Source organism: Mastomys coucha, chromosome X (genome assembly GCF_008632895.1).
Source record: "Mastomys coucha isolate ucsf_1 chromosome X, UCSF_Mcou_1, whole genome shotgun sequence".
NCBI lineage: Eukaryota > Metazoa > Chordata > Mammalia > Rodentia > Muridae > Mastomys > Mastomys coucha.
This window is the reverse complement of record NC_045030.1, coordinates 108,532,280-108,545,703: the sequence shown is the minus strand read 5'-3', so window position 1 is coordinate 108,545,703 and position 13,424 is coordinate 108,532,280. Positions and strand designations below refer to the sequence as shown.

General features: G+C 35.6%; 1 long non-coding RNA gene across 5 annotated transcripts in view; it reads right to left on the bottom strand.

Moving 5' to 3' along the window:
• LOC116088201 overlaps positions 1 to 13,424 on the bottom strand; it is a 58,187-nt gene that overhangs the window by 16,713 nt on the left and 28,050 nt on the right. For all 5 annotated transcript variants that reach the window (XR_004117819.1, XR_004117815.1, XR_004117820.1 and 2 more), the window contains one exon: positions 8,585 to 8,714. This is a non-coding gene — a long non-coding RNA (uncharacterized LOC116088201). The remainder of the gene's footprint in view (positions 1 to 8,584; positions 8,715 to 13,424) is intronic.

Sequence of the window (13,424 nt, the reverse complement as noted above, 5' to 3'; positions counted from 1 at the left end):
AGGGGAACCTGGGAAAGGAGATATTGTAAAGAAAGAAAACATCTAATAAAAATATTTTTATTAACTCTTTGAGAATTTAATACTATGCATTTTGAACTTACTCCTCTCCTGAACTTCTCCCCTTACCATCCTCTCAAAGCTCCCATTCCTTCTTATCAAACTTTATGATTACTTCTTTTCTTTATCCTTGGAGTTCAGTTTGTTAACTATACTAGTCTTAGGAAACCCACTAGAGGGATGGGGACATCAACCCACTTACACAACTTTCGACCCCAAATTGCTGCTGTCTAAAAGAAATGCAGGGATAAAAGTGGAGCAGAGACTGAAGAATCAGTGTGGCTCAGATTAAAGATGTATCTTCCCACCTCAAAAGATCTGGATTAAAGGTGAGTCTTCCTACTTCAGATGATTTAATTTAGAAAAATCCCTCAAAAGTGTACCCAGCCACTTGGGTTTTAGTTAAATGTAGATGTAGTCAACTTGAGAATTAAAAATAGTCATCATAAAGTCTCCTAAAAAAAGAACATCAGGAGAAAGCTCCTGGGCACTGACCCTGACAGTGAGTTTTTAGATATCACACCAAAAGCTCAGGCCACATATATCAAGTAAAAATAGATGTATGGGCTAGGTATAGTAGCTCCATCTATAAACCTAGCATCTAGGAGGCTAGTGCAGGAGTACTAAAATATAATCAGTACTATCTCATATGACCTATTAGTGTTCATGCCACTGGTAAACAACAGGAAACATGGATATCAGCATCATCAAACCCTAGGGTTTCTCTTATAAGATGATCAACCAAAGGACCCAAAATAGACGTGAAGTGGTATACATATTTAATCCCAGAACTAGGTAGGGAGAGGGAGGCAGATCTGCATGCCTTTGAGACTAATCTGTTTGACATAGTGAGTTCTAGGCCTTCCAGGGCTTAACAGTGAGACGTTATCTCAAAACCAAAACAACAACAACAACAACAACAACAGCAACACAACCCAAAAGAAACTCCATGTGGCTAGTAAGCTATTATCCCACTTTCTTAAGCTAGTGTAATTTTTTAACTCTCTTCTAAATACTCATCCTTAGACTCCCAGATAAGTGTAGTTCTCATTTCTAAATGGAGACCCATTAGAGAAAGCCGCAACTGGTTAAAATGCAGAGAACTGCTGATCAGGGAGTGTCCAGCCACAACCAATACAGCAACAATACAACCCTAAAACCTAAGGCTCCGAGAACATCTTTAAAGAGTGGGCAGAAAGACTGGAAAAGCCAGAGGATAAGAAAGTCTGATATACCGGGCAGTGGTGGCGCACGCCTTTAATCCCAGCACTTGGGAGGCAGAGGCAGGTGTATTTCTGAGTTCGAGGCCAGCTTGGACTGCAGAGTGAGTTCCAGGACAGCCAAGCCTATACAGAGAAACTCTGTCTAGAAAAACCAAAAAAAAAAAAAAAAAAAGAAAATCTGGTATAAGAGTATGCCTTCTAGATAGGACAGGGAAGCTACACACATGAAATCTCAACAGTAAAACGCCTAAACAAATCCAACTGGATGGGAATATTCTCAAAGAGTCTTACCCTGAAATGAAGAACTACAAGCAATTGATGACTTAAAAGAGAGAAAGCAAGCAAAAAAACCTCTTCCTCGTGGAACCCTCTAATTGGTTATCAAATGTCAAGTGGTCAGCCCTAAAAAATATAGAGACATAAAATCAATACTAAATGGACTCCACAGGTTGTATTTATATATTTGTATGTGTGTGTATATGTGTGTGCCTGTCTTAAAACAATAATTGAAGAAAAAGCCCACGAATGTGGGGCACTGGAAGGGTTAAACTGCAGAGACAGAGGAGATGCTGTAATAACACAACCAGACACACCCTATCTCACCCCCACAAGTTTCTATCTACCTATCTACCTATCTGTCTATCTGTCTGTCTGTCTATCTATCTATCTATCTATCTATCTATCTATCTATCTATCTATCTATCTATCTATCTATCTAATCTATCTTTTATATGTAAGAATATTTACCTGCATTTGAGTATCTGTACTGTGTGTATGTGCCTGGTCCCCCAAGGAGGACTGAAAAGAGTGTTGGATCCTTTGGACATAGACTTACAAACAGTTGCAAGCCACCATGAAAGTGCTGAGAACTGAACCTGGGTCCTCTTAATCTTGAGCCATCTATTTAGCCTAATGATTTTGTATTTTAATTAAGATAAAAATCTATTCAAAATATATATCATGATATTCTAAATAATCACACAAATAAAAATTCACAGTCTGAAATTTCTTCTAACATTCTTCATTGTGGTTTGAATAAGAATGGCCCCCCATAGTTTCATATATTTAAAGGCTTCGGGAGTAGCACTATTTGAAAGGATTAGAAGATATGGCCTTATTGGGGTAGATATGGCCTTGTTGGAGGAAGTAGGCATTAAGGTTTCAAAAGACTAAGCTAGGTCAAGTGGCTCTCTCTCTCTTGCATGGGGATCTGGATGTAGAACACTCAGGTCCTTCCCCAGCCCTGTGTCTGCCTATATGCCTCCATAGATTCTGCTATGCTGATAAATGGACTAAACTTCTGAAACTGTAAACCAGCTCTGATTAAACGTTTTCCTTTTTGAGAGTTGCCATGGTCATGGTGTCTCATCAGAGCAAAAGCACATTGACTGAGACACTCTCTGACCATTAAAATACTTTGACATATTGCCAGAGTATTAGCAACAACAAAGAAGTAAATGACACAAGCTATACAGTTTCAGAAGCAGTGGCAGAATTGTCACTTAACATTATCAAAAATTTGACATGATTAGTTTTAATATCCCATCTCAAATACTGACTAGCTATATGATTTGCAGGTTCCTAAACGTTGTGGAAAACATTTCTTATCTCAAAGTAAGAATACAGTCAATGTGATACTCACCTCATAGGATTGTTGATTTGATTATATGATATACTTTAGTAAATAGCTTAGTGCATAATAAATTACCAACACATTTTATCACATTGCTGATCTGGCTTTATCTATTATTGCTCTGCTTTATATGTCTATGAATGACTTTGTCTCATATTTTAACTTTGGAATGGCTTATGAGAATTTGATAGAAAATTGGATTCAGTCTGTCCAGAATATTGTACATATTTGGTGCAATATTTAAAATAATCCCAGATCTGCAAAAGTTGTTTGGAACTTCTTCTTAGGACAGTAGCTTGTAAACCTTACCAAACACAACTATAGCAGGAAGTAAATTCTAAACCATGACCTGGTTAGATTTTTTTTTTCTAAACTTACATTAAGCTACAGTCAAGTGAGAAAATGATTCCATCAGATTGCCTGTAAGCAAGTCTGTAGGACATTCTCTTGACTGCTACTTGACAGAGTAGGGATCACACAAGTGATCCTGAGTTGTATAAGAATGTGGGCTAAGTAAGCCATAGGTACAATCTAGTAAGCAATGACCCTCCACAGTCCTTGCTTCAATTCCTGCCTCCAGGTCCCTGCCATGAGTTCCTGCCCTGACTTATTTCAGAGTAAGTTGGTAGTTATAAGATGAACTCAAATCATTCCTCCTGTAGTTGCTTTTGACAATGTTTTTTTTTTTTTTAGTCAGATCAATAGAAACACTAAGGCTTGTTATCAAATTTATCCAATTCCAAATTTTGCTTCAAAGCTCAAAGTTTATCATTAGCAACAAGTATTGACAGTTGGATTTTCTTAAAGTGTCAGGTGATATTTAATCATTTTCTGTCTGACAGATACCTTATTTAGAATAATCATGGTTTGCCCACCAGCCATTCAATAAATAACAAACAACGTGTTCCATGAAACTATAAGTTGGTCATCATACAGCTCCATCACAAGAGTGCTGATTGATATTGCCATAATAGTCATGCCTTATTTTATCATACAGGAAAATACTATGGTTGAGAATTTTAATAAAATATTTTTTTTTACAGATTTACCAGTGATATTTTTTTAAATTGGCTTTTAACCCCATACAGTACATAAGAGTGAGAAATTATGCGACATCCAGGATAGTTGTTGTTGTGGCCTTGATTTGTGCTTAGGAATCAAGAATTGCATCAAGTGTTTCTTCACTGGGTATTTCTTCAGTACAGTTTTAGCTTCCACTGTGTTCCTAGCCTTAGCTAGCCTCTCACAGAAGTCTATTTGTGTCTCAAAATGGACATTTTTTTTCATTGCTACAATTTAATAGTACAAAGATAGCCTAAGATGTGGCAAATCTTGACATTTTTTTGTAATATTAGAATATTATAGAAAAAACTATAAGATAATAAGCACAAAGAACAAATTTTGATTAAAATTACTCCACAGGTGTAGTGGCACAGGCCTCCAATATCACTACTTGGAGGTAAGGTCTGGAGATCAGGAAGTCAGCTACATGGTGAACTCAACGCCAGGCTGGTACACATGAAGTGCTAAACGTCCTCCAAAAATCTCAATTGTATCACATAATTTAAATGACTGAGAATTTTAGCAACTTAGCATCATGTTTTCCATGCTGTTTTTTTTCCATATATCCATTGCTTTGCATGTGTATAACGTTATAAAGATGCACAACCTAGGACTGTGAGATGGATGGCTCGGAGGGTAAACATACCTGCTACGTGTACGCCTGACAACATATGCTGGATCCCTTAAAACCATGTAGAAGGAGGAGAGAATCAACTCCACAAAGTTATCCTCTGTCCTATATATATGCAACATGTACACACACACACACACACACACACACACACACACACACACACATTCAGAAATTAAGTTTATAAAACGCATGACTATTTTAAACACTGAAACAGGTGATTTCTGTCAATGTTTAGTGCTTTAATGCAATTTAATTAGCCTTTCTCGACTCTTTCCATATGAAAATGAAAGAATGCACTAGATTACCTTTAAGCTATAGTCTAGTTTTAGTATTCTATAAACTTAACGCCCCTGATAAATATATGCTTAGGCTTTCACCTAGCCAAGGGATTACATAAAACCTGATTACTTGTTTGAATTAAAGAAGTTCTATTTGCAAATATTATTTTGAGGAAAAAATAACTTGTTCATGAGAAAGAAAAATTATTCATATACTTGTATACACTTTGCAACATTAGGCATATAACTTCATTAAGCAAATTGGGGATTGGCGAATGAAATCTTTGTTTTCAAAAATACAGAAAACAATTTGCAACCTTCACAGATCAAATAAGGAAAGGATCCTGAGCTCAAAGATCTTCCTGAGGGAAAGAAGAATAGATGAAGAAATAAACGCACGTTCAGAAAATTAAATTTGCATCAGCTTCATTAGGCTTATATCTAGTTGTTTGCTTCTCTTATTTTACAGAAAATTAGATTTACATATACCAAAAATGTATGTGTATATAAGGCATATTGTTTCTCAGATGAGAGGAAGCCAAATGGGATATGTATTTACATAATAACTGTGACTCATCCACCAGCCAGCAATACACAATGAATCTAGTTGAAATTTTGAATGCATAGATATTTTTTCTGTTTAGCATCAAAATAAAACATTGAAAAATGATGTTTGAAAAGTGTGTCTGATTGAGACTTGAAGTGCCAGGGATACCCAGGGGAGTGGGCCCAACATCTCAGAGGAGAATGGGGGGAGGATGGGGAAGGATTGTGGGAGGGGTGACCAGGAGAGGGGCAGTGAGCAGTATGTAAAGTAAATAAGTAAAAAAAAAAATAAATTTGACAGAAGGATATGAAGTATAAAGTAGACAATTTCTTCAATAAATGATGTTAGCAAAACAAAAAAATGTGCCTGATTTATCTGAGAACACATAGAGAAAAATGTGATGTTTAAAATAAGAGCTAAAGACTCAATAACTAATAGTGTCCAATCTAGATGATGAAATCATGATAGCCATACTCCTTTTCTCTTGTTAATAACACCTTAACTCTTTTCTGCAAGAGCAGACCAGAAATCAGTCACATTTCTTTGGTGAAAATGGAAGCATGCACTGTAGGACTCAGAAACTGTTTGGAAGGTTAGGATAGTGTTTTTTTTTTTCTTGTCATAATATCTGGGACATTACTGGCATTGAGTGGGTGAGTGTTATGAATATTAAGTGTCATGTAATATACTGGATATTCCTGACAACTAAAAAGGTATTTCATGCCCTATTGCAAATGTCTAAACAAATATCTGTTGACACTGAGGGGAGATATTAATTAAATATTATTAAACGTCTGGGCATGGTGGCTCATTGCTGTAATCTTGGTACTTTGGAAGATAAAGTCCAGAGGATCCGGAGTTGAAAGCAAGCCTTGATTATATAGCAAGTTGGAGGCTAGACAAAACAAAGCTCAAATCCATTGCAATCATGTATTAGTCAGCTTTGCATTACCACAACTGAACACTTGAAAGGTAACTAACTTTATAAATAGTTTGTTTAGCTTACACTTTTCAACATTAAAAGGCCTGACATTTTCAAGGGATTTTGCTGAGAATGTCATAGCAAATGATTAGATGAGAAAGGTAAAAGTGCATATTGCATATCTCACACAAGTAAAGAAAAAAATACACTGGGTGGGGCTAAGTTTACTCATTTTATAGCATTCCTCCTACAGGAACTCAAGAGGTCATACTTGGACTACTTCATGTCCCCAGTGATCTAAAACATGACTTTCTTAGAGCTACCTCCTAATAGCACCATCCTGTACAGCAGTCTTTACTCTAGTGGTCTCGTGGGGGTTACGTAATTAAGTCACATTCAAACTATAGTATTTTATAGTTCTCAATGGCCTGGAAGCTGTCATTCAGACTGATTTAGTTCTCTTGGATTATTCAACCCATCCTGCCATTGATTTTCTATATATTATCTTTCTGGATTTCCTCAATTATGCCTCTAGTTTTGATTTCAGTTTTTAACATCTTTTCCTATTGCACTGTTTTACAGAGATTTCAGAAATAGAAGAGTAGTACATTCTGAGTGACATTCCATCACTGAAAGAAATAAGAACAGGAACTCAAGGTGGGAACTGAAACAGAAGCCTACCGCTTCAATTAGTGTGGAGGAATACTACTTACTAGAGCTTGCTTGGTATGGCTCATTTAGCCTAGTTTCTTATACAACCCAGGGCTACTGGCCACTGGGTGTTTTTGGCACCCATCAACAGTGAGCTGGACCCTTACACATCAGCCAGTAACTTAGAAAATACCTCACAGATCTGATGGAGGCATATTCCTTCTCTATTGAGGCTTTTCTCCCTAAATATGTCCAGGTTTGTGTGAAGCCGACAAAATTCAACTAGGAAAATAAGCAAATTTTTGGTAAGGGTGTAGAAAAAAAAATGCATTTTTAAATTCATCGTAAGTAGGATTAAAAAACAGTACAGTTATTATAGCAATTAATGGTTTGTTCAAAAATTAAAAAGAGCTAGATATTGTGGCATGTGCTTGTCATCCCAGAGATACATAGGTAGAAGCAGATGATCACACAGTTGAAACCAACCTCAATGAAACAAAGAATTCATCTCAAGAAATTGGCAGTATAACTACCATATGATCTAGCAATTTGATATTTGGATACATTTTCCAAATAGTTGAAGACAGAAATTTTTAAAAAGTGCATATAACTCATGAAATTTCATGTAAGCACTGTATTCACATGCTTTCTCACTACCCACATACCTGAATCCTTTTTAAATTCATGACTACTTCTATAATTAGCATGTGTGTATATGAATACGCTATTCACAGTAGCCAAAAAGTAGGGAATCCACTTACATGTCCATGAAAAGTTGAGTACATCATTATATATGTATCCAATGCAATATTTCCCATATTTAAAAAGAAAGGATGAAGCTTGAGGGTACTATCAGTGAAATAAGAGTCACAGAAAAGCAGATCATGTATAATTCCATCTTTATGGAATTATAAAGTAGGCAAATTCATAGGAACAAAGTCAGACTGATAATTTCTACCACCTAAATGGAAGGATTAAAAGGAGTTATATAGTTTTATAGAGATTCGATTTTTAAGACATAAAAGTTTTAGAGAATAGTTTCACAATAATGTGAATATGCTTAATACTCCTACACTTTAAAATGATTAAGACAGAGACCTGAAGAGATGACTCAGAGATTAAGAGCACTGATTGCTCTACCAGAAGACCTGGGATCAATTCCCAGCATCCATATTTCCAGTTACAACCATCTGTAACTCTAGTCCCAGGCAATCTGATGCCTTCTTTTGGCTTCTTTGGGAACCATGCACAGACATGGTGCAAAGACATGCATACAAACAAAAACACCTATACACATAGAGTAACATTTTAAAATGATTAAGAAAATAATGTTTGTTTTGTACCACAAAAACAATAGAAAACTTTAAAAGTCTCCGGGAGTGTAATTGAAGCAATTATATTCTAAACAACTGTAGGGCGGTTAGAATTTTTTAGATTGTGGGTCTAGGTAAATATGTGATCACCAAAAAAATACATGGGAAACAATAGGTAATTGATGAGCTGCCTTTGAAAGTGTTAAGCCAATATAACAATATATTCCATTTTGCAAAATAAAAATGTAAAATTTTGAAACAGACCTGTTTTACTTAGACCACAATTGAACTTCTTGGAAAATCTGTAGAGAAACTTTGTTCTGATTCCAATACATTTTCCATCCTCCTTTGTTGCATTTCTCTACATATTGTTTTTAGCTTTTCCTTTAAAATTCTAAAAAAGTTAAGACATTGCATTCTGTAAGACTGGTATTTTTTAAATTAGTCACATCACAAGTAAAAGGACATTATGTTTAAAACATCAATAATGGGGCACCTTTCTCCTGCTCATTGCTACTACAATGATCATCTCTTATCTGCCCTATGTTAATAGTCTCCTCTGTATTTCTTCCCTCCAAAGAAACCTAGACTCTTTTTAGTTAAAAGGAGTTGTAGTACTTTTTTTTAGTCTCTTTATTTGTTATGTGTCTGTTGTCTTCTTCGTTTAAGTTTGGTATTTTAGATGAATTGAAGTTTGTTCATTTATTTTTACTAATCTAGCAGAGTGTAGCAATTCCCTTATTCAGAATTTCTTCCCTGATTATTGTAATGCTTCTCTGTTCAACCTTGATTTTGTTAATTTGAACCTGTTGTTGTTGTTGTTATTGTTGCTGCTGCTGCTAACTGGTCAGTCTGTAGCTCTTATTTTCTCAAAGCACCAGTTCCTAGATTTGTTGATTCTTTGTATTACTTTCTTTGTTTCTATTACATCAGTTTCTGCTTTTACTTGATTATTTATTGCCATCTACTGGATTTGGATCTGGTTTGATCTTGATTTTCAAACTCTTACATTGTATTATTATAATAGTCATTTATTTGTACTTTTTCTGAGTCTCAAATGTGGATGCTTAGAGCTAAAAATATCCCACGTAAGATAACTTTTAATGTATCCCACAGGTTTTACTGTGTTGTATTTTAATTTTCATTTAGTTCTAAGATATTTTTGACTTATGACTCATTCAGTAATATGTTGTTTAATCTCCAAGAGTTTGTATAATTTTCAGAGACTCAATTTGCTGCTCACTTTAAGCTTTACTTCATTGTGGCTCTACAAGATACAAAGAGATACTTCAATTTTCCTGAATTTGCTAACGTGTGTGTGTGTGTGTGTGTGTGTGTGTGTGTGTGTGTGTGAAAATAGAAGCCTCTGACATGAATATGAAAAATTAAAGCCACCTGATATTTGATGAAGTTGCTAAATATACATACAGGAGGAAAGACAACATTTTCAATAAAAGATCATATGAAAACTGGATGTGTACCTATAGAAGAATGAAATTAGACTGGTATCTGTCTCCTTGCACAAAGATAAACTTTAAATAGTTCAGAGACCTGAATACAAAATCTGAAATGCTGAAATGGCTAGGAGAAAACATAGTATGTATGCTATGCTACAAGGTATAGAAACAGGAAGAGACTTTATAAATAGGACTCCATTGGCTCAGTAATTAAAGCCAACAAGTTACAAATGGGAATTCATAAAACTATAAATCTTCTATATAACAAAATAAATATTCAAATGAGTGAAGAAGCCCACCTAGTGGGATAGAATCTTAGCCAGCTATATATCTGATAGAGGATTAATATTCAGGATATACAAAAACCTTGAAAAATAGAGTCAAGAAAACAAATGATACAAGGAAAAATGAGGTATGGATCTGAACAGAGAGTTCTCTAAAGAAGAAATAAAAATGGCTAACAAATATCTTCTAATGAGATCAACATCCTTAGCAACTAGAAAAGTGCATACTAAAACTAATTTGACATTTTATCTTACCTCACTCAGAACAGCTAAGAGCAAGAGAGCAGTGGACAACAAATGCTGGTAAGGATTAGGGGTAAATAGAATCCTCATTTACTTTTGAGACTGCAAACTGGTGGGGTCACCAGGAAATCGGTGTGGAGAATTCTAAAAAGGATAAATATAGGTTTGCCATAGGATCCAGCTATACCCCTCCTTGGCATATTCCAAAGGACATGACATTCTACTCCACAGCTACTTGCTTAACTATGTCCAATGCTGTTTATTCACAATAGCTAGGAAATGAAATCAATATAAATGTCCTTCAACTGATGAATAGAAAATGAAAAGAGAACACATTGGAGTTGTACTCAGTTATAAAGGAAAATGAAATTCATGAAATTTTCAAGTAAATGGATGGGACTAGGAAATATTAATTACACTGAGTGGAATAACCCAGTTCCAGAAAAACAAATGTTGCATCAGTGGATCTTATCAACTTATCAGTGGATCCTAGCTCCAATTTTTAGATGTTAATTATATAACTGTAATAATTTCAAAAACTAGGAAAGCAATAAGAGACCATGGAGGTGGAATGGGGAGAAGTAATAGTAGAAAGAGACCAGAAGACAGAAGTGTCATAAAAGAGGAAAAGAGATGAACTAACAGTCTCTAAGTGGGGAAAGGGGGCAATACAGAGGGAGACAGAAATAAGAGGAAGTAATTCTAAGGAAGTATGAAAATGCCATAGGGGGCTGGAGAGATAGCTCAGCAGTTAAGAACACTGACTGCCCTTCCAGAAGTCCTGAGTTCAAGTCCCAGCTACCACATGGTGGCTCACAACCATTTGTAACAAGAACTGATTCCCTCTTCTGGAGTTTCTGAAGACAGCTACAGTGTACTTACATATAATGAATAAAATAAACCTTTTTAAAAAAAGAAAAGAAGCTGGGCGGTGGTGGCACACGCCTTTAATCCTAGCACTTGGGAGGCAGAGGCAGGTGGATTTCTGAGTTCAAGGCCAGCCTGGTCTACAGAGTGAGTTCCAGGACAGCCAGGGCTACACAGAGAAACTCTGTCTCGAAAAACCAAAAAAAAAAAAAAAAATATAAAATAAAATAAAATAAATAAATAAATAAATAAATAAAATAAAATAAAATGCTATATACATATATATGAATTTTATATACATATGTGTATCACATATTTTTATAGTTTCAATGAAGTTTCAAAAAAACAGGGTGACAAAACTTCCACTAATATCCAGTGACTAACAAAATCCCCATTACAGATCACTACAGAAATCTACAGCTGGTCAAAATGCAGAGATCAAGTGACCATGGGGTGGCTCTTCCTAACTGATAGAACTACACAGAGTCCTTATACCTAAGGCTCAGGGAACATAATAGAAGGGTCAGAGACACTGTAAAAGCCAAAGGTTCAGAATGACTGCTATGAGACAGTGTCTTCTATACATGCCAGGGAAGATACACCTACACCTATGAAATACCAACAATATGGTCACCTAAATACGACCAACACAATAACAATACAAATTGTAATTGCACAGAAGAAATCATTTCTTGAGCTACAGGCAGTTAATTGCTGCTGGGAGAAGGAGGTTAAGGCTTCTCCAGAGATGAGTCCTATGATAATTTATCCAATCCTATATTGTCAGCCCTAAACATATGAACACTCAAACACTACATTGACTCAACAAGTTTTAGTGTGTGTGTGTGTTTACATAAGAACAATAATTGAAGAAGAGTTAATGAATTTAAGTGAAGGAAGGGCACAGGAGGAGTTGGAATGAAAGGCTCTAAGTGCAGTACTCATATATGAAGTTATGAAACAATTTTTAAATTAAAAATGAAAGAACTGGAGGACGTCTTTAATGCCAGCACTTTGGAGGCAGAGGTACTTGGATCTTTGAATTCTAGGCCAGCATAATATAGGGACAGAGTTCCAGAACAGCTAGGGCTATACAAAAAAAATGTATCTCAGAAATACAAAAATGAAACAACAAAAAAAGAAGAAATAAAATAAAATATAATCTCTGTGTTGGATAAATAAGATCCAAAAGAATTTCAAGAGGCTGGTGAAATGGTTTTATTGGTATAGGTAAATTAATTCATGAAGTTCTAGGTTCAATCCCTGGCGCTGAATAAAGGGCATGGTGATATATGCCTGTTAACCTATCACTGAGGAAGTGAAAGAATATGATCAGAAGTTCAAGGTCATTCTCAAAAACACAGTGAATTAAGAGCTAGACTAAGATTCATGAACTACTATATATATACATATATATAATATGTATATATGTACACATGTATATATACATACACACACACACATATACACACACACACATATATATGAGTAAGGCATGATGGTGTACATTGTTAAACACAGTACTTGGGAGGTGAAACAAGATTAGGAATTCATGGTTGTCACTGGCTACATATCGAAATTCCTTGCCAACCATGAGGTACATGAGCTCCTGTGCTTTTAAAAAATTAATTACTTTAAAATTTTTCAGGAATAACAGCTGGTGCAAAGAGAAAGTAAAATAACTAATTTGGCTGCATTTAAATATTTACTGGGTAATTATTTTAAAATGGCACCTAACTTCAAGATCTAATAGGATAGAATCCATACTCAAAACAAAAAATTGTAGGACTATAGATGTACTCAGCTGCAGAACGTATGGTTAGCATATGGGGCACCCTAGGTTTGCTCTCTAGTACCACAAATTTCTCTCCAATGCATGTGCACAAAACACACACACACACACACACACACACACACACACACACACACACACACCAGCCTACAGAAACCCGCATGTCATCCAGAGATAGCATGCCTTATCTTTTAAATTGATGTTTAATTTGAAAAATGTGGAATGTTGAGCTATCAAGGAATTGTTACCATTGTACTTCAGAAATAGAATAAGAAGTGGGAGAGGGGCTAGAGAGATGGCTCAGTGGTTAAGAGCACTGGATACTCTTCCAGAGGTCCTGAGTTCAAATCCCTGCAGCCACGGTGCCTCACAACCATCCATAATGAGATCAGATGTTATCTTCCGCTGTATCTAAAGACAGCTACAGTGTACTTACATATAATAATAAATAAATCTTTTAA